The sequence below is a fragment of the Psammomys obesus genome, unplaced genomic scaffold, assembly GCF_907164565.1.
Source record: "Psammomys obesus unplaced genomic scaffold, mPsaObe1.curated_primary_1811, whole genome shotgun sequence".
In the NCBI taxonomy this organism is placed as follows: domain Eukaryota; kingdom Metazoa; phylum Chordata; class Mammalia; order Rodentia; family Muridae; genus Psammomys; species Psammomys obesus.
The window spans coordinates 2,041,216-2,047,181 of record NW_026591816.1 but is presented as its reverse complement, the minus strand read 5'-3'; the positions used below and the strand labels follow the sequence as shown (position 1 = coordinate 2,047,181).

General features: G+C 41.1%; 1 long non-coding RNA gene across 1 annotated transcript; it reads left to right on the top strand.

Moving 5' to 3' along the window:
- Positions 1-27: 27 nt before the first annotated feature.
- LOC129680435 (uncharacterized) lies at positions 28-866 on the top strand. The gene is made up of 2 exons (XR_008720690.1): positions 28-188; positions 612-866. It is a non-coding gene; the product is annotated as an uncharacterized LOC129680435 (long non-coding RNA).
- Positions 867-5,966: the final 5,100 nt, after the last annotated feature.

Sequence of the window (5,966 nt, the reverse complement as noted above, 5' to 3'; positions counted from 1 at the left end):
CTCTCTCTCTCTCTCTCTCTCTCTCTCTCTCTCTCTCTCTCTCTCTCTCTCTTTCTCTCTGTCCAGGCTCATGAGCTAGGACGCATTTGAAGAAAACTAAAACAAACAAACCTGCTACCCCGTCACCCCCGTGATCGATTCTTTGCTCTGGACAACTGAGTCCAGCTGTGGAGACAAGCACCCCTCAGGTAGACGAACACCCCTAGACTTCATCCGCAGTCTTAACTCTGGCGAACGACGCTACCAAGGCCAGCAGGGGGGGCTGTTTCCGTAAGAGGAAGAAACGGCTCACTTTCTGAGGTGCAGGGAAAGGAACCTTAGTTGCTTGGTCAGAACGTTGGTTATACTGCGGCAAAGGTACAGGGCAAATTGCTTCTGAAAAAATGTTTTCTTTTGTGAAGCACAATCTTAATGGTCAGAAGGTTTTCTTCGGTGCGGTTAGCTTTGCTGTGTAACCGCATGTGTGCCTGTAGAACCTCAGGGCTGTTGGTTACGTTAAGAGGGAGGGGCCTGAAATACAGCATCAGCCGGTGTCACCGGGCTTAGATATAAGCCTCTGTCTATGCGTGTTAAAACTGGGAATGAAAGTTTGTGCTGTTCTCATTTACCAGGTTAATGGGAGGATCAAGTGAGCCAAGTCCCGGCGGAGAAATGCTGTGAAAATGGAACTCGGTGGTGCGTGGGTTTATTTTCTCCAAGACGGCCAGGAAAATACAAAAGTGAAAGGTTCCAAGCCACTCGTTTGAGAAGAAAGAAAACAAAACCTTCAAGCAACTTGATTATAGTCACCATCTCATAGTGATGACTTTTTAAAAAGGCACAAGTTGCTTTATTAGTGTTTTAATTAAATTTTATATTTATATTAACAGCAGTTTATTCACTTTGTATCCCAGCTGTAGCCTTCTCCCTCCCACCCTCCGAATCTCACCCTCCCTCCCTTATCTCCTCCTATGTCCCTCTCCCAGTCCACTGATAGGGGAGGTCCTCCTCCCCTTCCCTCTGACCCTAGCCTATCAGGTCTCATCAGGACTGGCTGCATTGTCTTCCTCTGTGGCCTGGCAAGGCTGCTCTCCCATGGGGGATGTTGGTCAAAGAGCTAGCCACTGAGTTCGTGTCAGCGACAGTCCCTGTTCCCCTTACTAGGGTGCCCCCTTGGAGACTGAGCTGCCATGGGCTACAGCTGAGCTGGGGTTCTAGGTTATCTCCATGAATTGTTTTTGTGTAAGAGTTAACGTCTGACTCTAGTGTCTGAAGAAAAAACAAACGATCTACTGGCCAGAGCCAGGACAGCCCTTGGGCTGTCACATTTGGACTTTAGGTTTCCCTGGGATAGAGAACAGGTGTTCTTAGCCCAAAGAGACCGATGGGGCTTCTCAGGAAACCAAAAGGATTAAGCGTTTGATACAACAATCAAATTGTGCCCAAGTTTCCAATTCCAATAAACGTAACTTGTTAGGTTGAATCAATGGATCCAGTTAGAAGATACTATATTATTCAGTAATAACATTACCAGATACCTATATAAACTCATACACACACACACTGTGTACATGTATGTCTGTACATACACACACAGATATGTACACATCTACCTGACTCTCTAGGTGCCTAGGAACTAGCAATCAGATTTTAAAAGTATGTAAATTCCAGAATCAGTTCTTTTTTAAAAACTCACATGTTTTAAAAACAATGTCATTTTTTTCCTAGTTCCATATTTAAAAGAAAATATGACCATTAAAATATATATAACTTGATGGTTCCCCTACAGAAGTTCCCCCAGATGGGAAAAGGAGTTGTGAAGTTGGGAGAGGAAAAGAACACAGACATATTTTCTGTGGCAACTTGTGCTTTTTCTCTTAGCACTTTGAATTTGTTGATTTTGTATTAAGAATTTTTCTCTCTGGCTGGAGAGATGACTCAGCCATTAAAGGCTAGGCTCACAACCAAAAATATAAGAATTTTCTCTCTTACTCTCCAAGGATTTCAGTTAGCTCGTTTTGGAAACGGGAGTAAAACGATGTAAAGGGAAGAATGGAAATTTAAGCCTATATGGCCTGGGATCACCACTGTCTTTCATTCATTGCTGTTGTTTTTTTCCGTTCAGCAACTGCCGATGTTTAATTAATGGAAGCAGCAGTGTCCTCCCCTTCCTAGCTGGGACTTTGTTTTAATCTTTGAGCCTCACATACTTTAATCTGTAAAATACTGGTGGAAATATTATTATGTTTTCTTTGAGGATTACATAAGTAATTATTCAAATTTTGGAAATCTCATAGGCATTCAAAAATATGCCATTTTTCTTTTTTTTTCACTTTTTAAAAATTTTTTATTAATTACACTTTATTCATTTTGTATACCCCATAAGCCCCTCCCTCCTCCCCTCCAGATCCCACCCTCCCTCCCCTTTCTGCATGCATGCCACTCCCCAAGTCCTCTGATAGGGGAGGTTCTCCTCTTCTTTCTGATCTTAGTCTATCAGTTCTCATCAAAAGTGGCTTCATTGTCCTCTACTGTGGCCTGGTAAGGCTGCTCCCCCCTCAGGGGGAAGTGATCAACGAGCAGGCCAATCAGATTATGTCAGAGGCAGTCCCTCTTCCCATTACTATGTAACCCACTTGGACACTGAACTGCCATGGGCTACACCTGTGCAGGGGTTCCAGGTCATCTCCACGAATAGTCCTTGGTTGGAGTATGATTTTCTGGGAAGTTCCCTGTGTTCAAATTATCTTGTTCTGTTGCTCTGCTTGTGGAGTTCCCGTTCCCTCCAGCTCTTACTATTTCTCACTTCTTACATAAAATTCCATTCACTCTGCCCATCAGTTGGCCATCAGGCTCAGCATCTGCTTTGACAGTCTATACTGCAGAAGCTTTCAGAGGCCCTCTGTGGCAGGTTTCAAGGTTGTTTCCTGTTTTCTTCTGGCTTTCAGAGGCCCTCTGTGGCAGGTTTCAAGGTTGTTTCCTGTTTTCTTCTGGCTTTCAGAGGCCCTCTGTAGCGGGTTCCGAGGTTGTTTCCTATTTTCGTTTTCTTCTGATGTCCATCCTCTTTGCCTTTCAGGATGGGGATTGAACATTTTAGTTAGGGTCCTCTCTTTTGCTTAGTTTGTTTAGATGTACAGCTTTTAGTGGGTTTATTCTATATTGTATGTTTATATGAGTGAGTATATACCGTGAGTGTCTTTTTGCTTCTGGGTCAACTCACTCAGGATGATCCTTTCCAGGTCCCACCATTTACCTGCAAATTTCATGATTTCCTTATTTTTCATTGCTGAGTAATACTCCATTGTATAGATGTACCACAGTTTCTGCATCCATTCTTCAGTTGAGGGACATCTGGGTTGTTTCCAGCTTCTGGCTATTACAAATAAAGCTGCTACAAACATGGTTGAGCAAATGTCCTTTTTGTGTACTTGAGCCTCTTTTGGGTATATGCCTAGGAGTGGTATGGCTGGATCTTGAGGAAGCACTATTCCTAATTGTCTGAGAAAGCACCAGATTGATTTTCAGAGTGGTTGTACCAGTTTACATTCCCACTAGCAGTGGAGAAGGGTTCCCCTTTCTCCACAACCTCTCCAGCATGTGTTGTCCCTTGAGTTTTTCATCTTGACCATTCTGATGGGTGTAAGGTGAAATCTCAGGGTTGTTTTGATTTGCATTTCCCTTATGGCTAATGAGGATGAGCATTTCTTTAAGTGCTTCTCTGCCATTCGATATTCCTCTACAGAGAATTCTCTCTTTAGCTCTGTTCCCCATTTTTTAAGTGGATTACTTGGTTTGTTGCTTTTCAGCTTGTTTAGTTCTTTATATATATTGGATATGAGTCCTCTGTCAGATAAAGGGTTGGTGATGATTCTTTCCCAATCTGTAGGCAGTCGCTTTGTTTTGATGACGGTGTCCTTTACTTTACAGAAACTTTTCAATTTCATGAGGTCCCATTTATTGATTGTTGCTCTTAGAGCCTGTGCTGTTGGTGTTCTGTTCAGGAAGTTTTCTCCTGTACCAATGAGTTCTAGGGTATTCCCCACTTTTTTTTCTAGCCGATTTAATGTGTCTGGTTTTATGTTGAGGTCTTTGATCCACTTGGACTTCAGTTTTGTGCAGGGTGATAAATATGGATCTATTTTCATTTTTTTACATGTAGACATCCAGTTGGACCAGCACCATTTGTTGAAGATGCTCTTTTTTCCATTGTATGTTTTTGGCATCTTTGTCAAAAATCAGGTGTCCGTAAGTGTGTGGGTTTATTTCTGGGTCTTCTGTTCGATTCCATTGATCCACCATTCTCTTTCTATGCCAGTACCATGCAGTTTTTAAAACTGTTGCTCTATAGTACAGCTTGAGATCAGGGATGGAGATACCTCCAGAAGTTCTTTTATTGTAGAGGATTGTTTTAGCAATTCTCGGTTTCTTGTTATTCCATACGAAGTTGAGAATTTTTCTTTCCAGGTCTGTAAAGAATTGTGTTGGCAATTTGATGGGAATTGCATTAAATCTGTAGATTGCTTTTGGTAAGATGGCCATTTTTATTATGTTAATCCTGCCAAGCCATGAGCATGGGAGATCTTTCCATCTTCTCATATCTTCCTCTAATTCTTTCTTCAGAGACTTGAAATTTTTTTCATACAAGTCTTTGACTTGCTTGGTTAGGGTTACACCAAGGTACTTTATGTCATTTGTAGCTATTGTGAATGGTGTTGCTTCCCTAATTTCTTTCTCAGCCCTTTTGTCTTTTGTATACAGGAGGGCTACTGATTTTTTTGAGTTAATTTTGTATCCGGCCACTTTGCTGAAGGTGTTTATCAGCTGTAGGAGTTCCCTGGTAGAGTTTTTGGGGTTGTATTTTCCCTTCCAGTGTCTTCTGTAATGCTGGATTTGTGTGTAGGTATTGTTGAAATTTGTTTTTGTCATTGAATATCTTGTTTTCTCTGACTATGAGGACTGAGAGTTTTGCAGGGTATAGTAGCCTGGGTTGACATCTGTGTTCTCTTAGGGTCTGCATGATATCTGTCCAGGCCCTTCTGGCTTTCATAGTTTCTGTTGAAAAGTCAGGTGTGATTCTAATGGGTTTGCTGTTATATGTTACTTGGCCTTTTTCCCTTGCAGCTTTTAGTATTTTTTCTTTGTTCTGTATACTTCCTGTTTTGATTATTATGTGGCGGGAGGATTTTCTTTTCTGGTCAAATTTGTTGGGTGTTCTGTGGCCTCATGTATCCTTATTGGCTTCTCCTTTAACTTGGGGAAATTTTCTTCAATGATTTTGTTGAAAATATTTTCTGGGCCTTGGTGCAGGGAATCTTCTTTTTCCTCTATTCCTATTATTCTTAGGTTTTGTCTTTTCATATGGTCTTGGATTTCTTGGACGGTCTGTGTCAGGAATTTTTTGGATTTAACATTTTCTTTGACAGATACATCGATTTCTTCCATTGTATCTTCTACACCTGAGATTCTTTCTTCCATTTCTTGTAGTCTGTTGGTTATGCTTACCTCTGTAGTTCCTGTTTCCTTCCTTAAATTCTTTCTCTCCATTATTTCCTCCATTTGTGTTTTCTTTAATTTTTCTAGTTCTTTCTTCAGGTCTTGAGTTGTTTTGTTTACTTCCTTCACCTATCTGCTTCTATTTTCCTCTTTTTCTTTTAGTTCCTTCAACTTTGTCTCTTTTATTTCTTTCAGTGATTTAATTATTTCTTCTCTGAAGGCCACAAGCTGTTTGGCTGCATCTTCCCGTATTTCTTCACGGATGGCCCTAATCTGCTTGTCTTTATCTTCCTCCATTTCTTTACGGATAGCCATGATCTGTTTGGTTTTATCTTCCTCTAATTCCTTACGTATTTTATTTGTTTCCTCTATTATCCTCTTCATCAACATAGATGTAAGGTCATCTTCTTGATTTTCTATTATGCTGCATTGTTCAGGGCTGTTCACCCCTGGATGGCTGGGTTCTGGAGATGGCATATTGCTCTGTCTTTTGT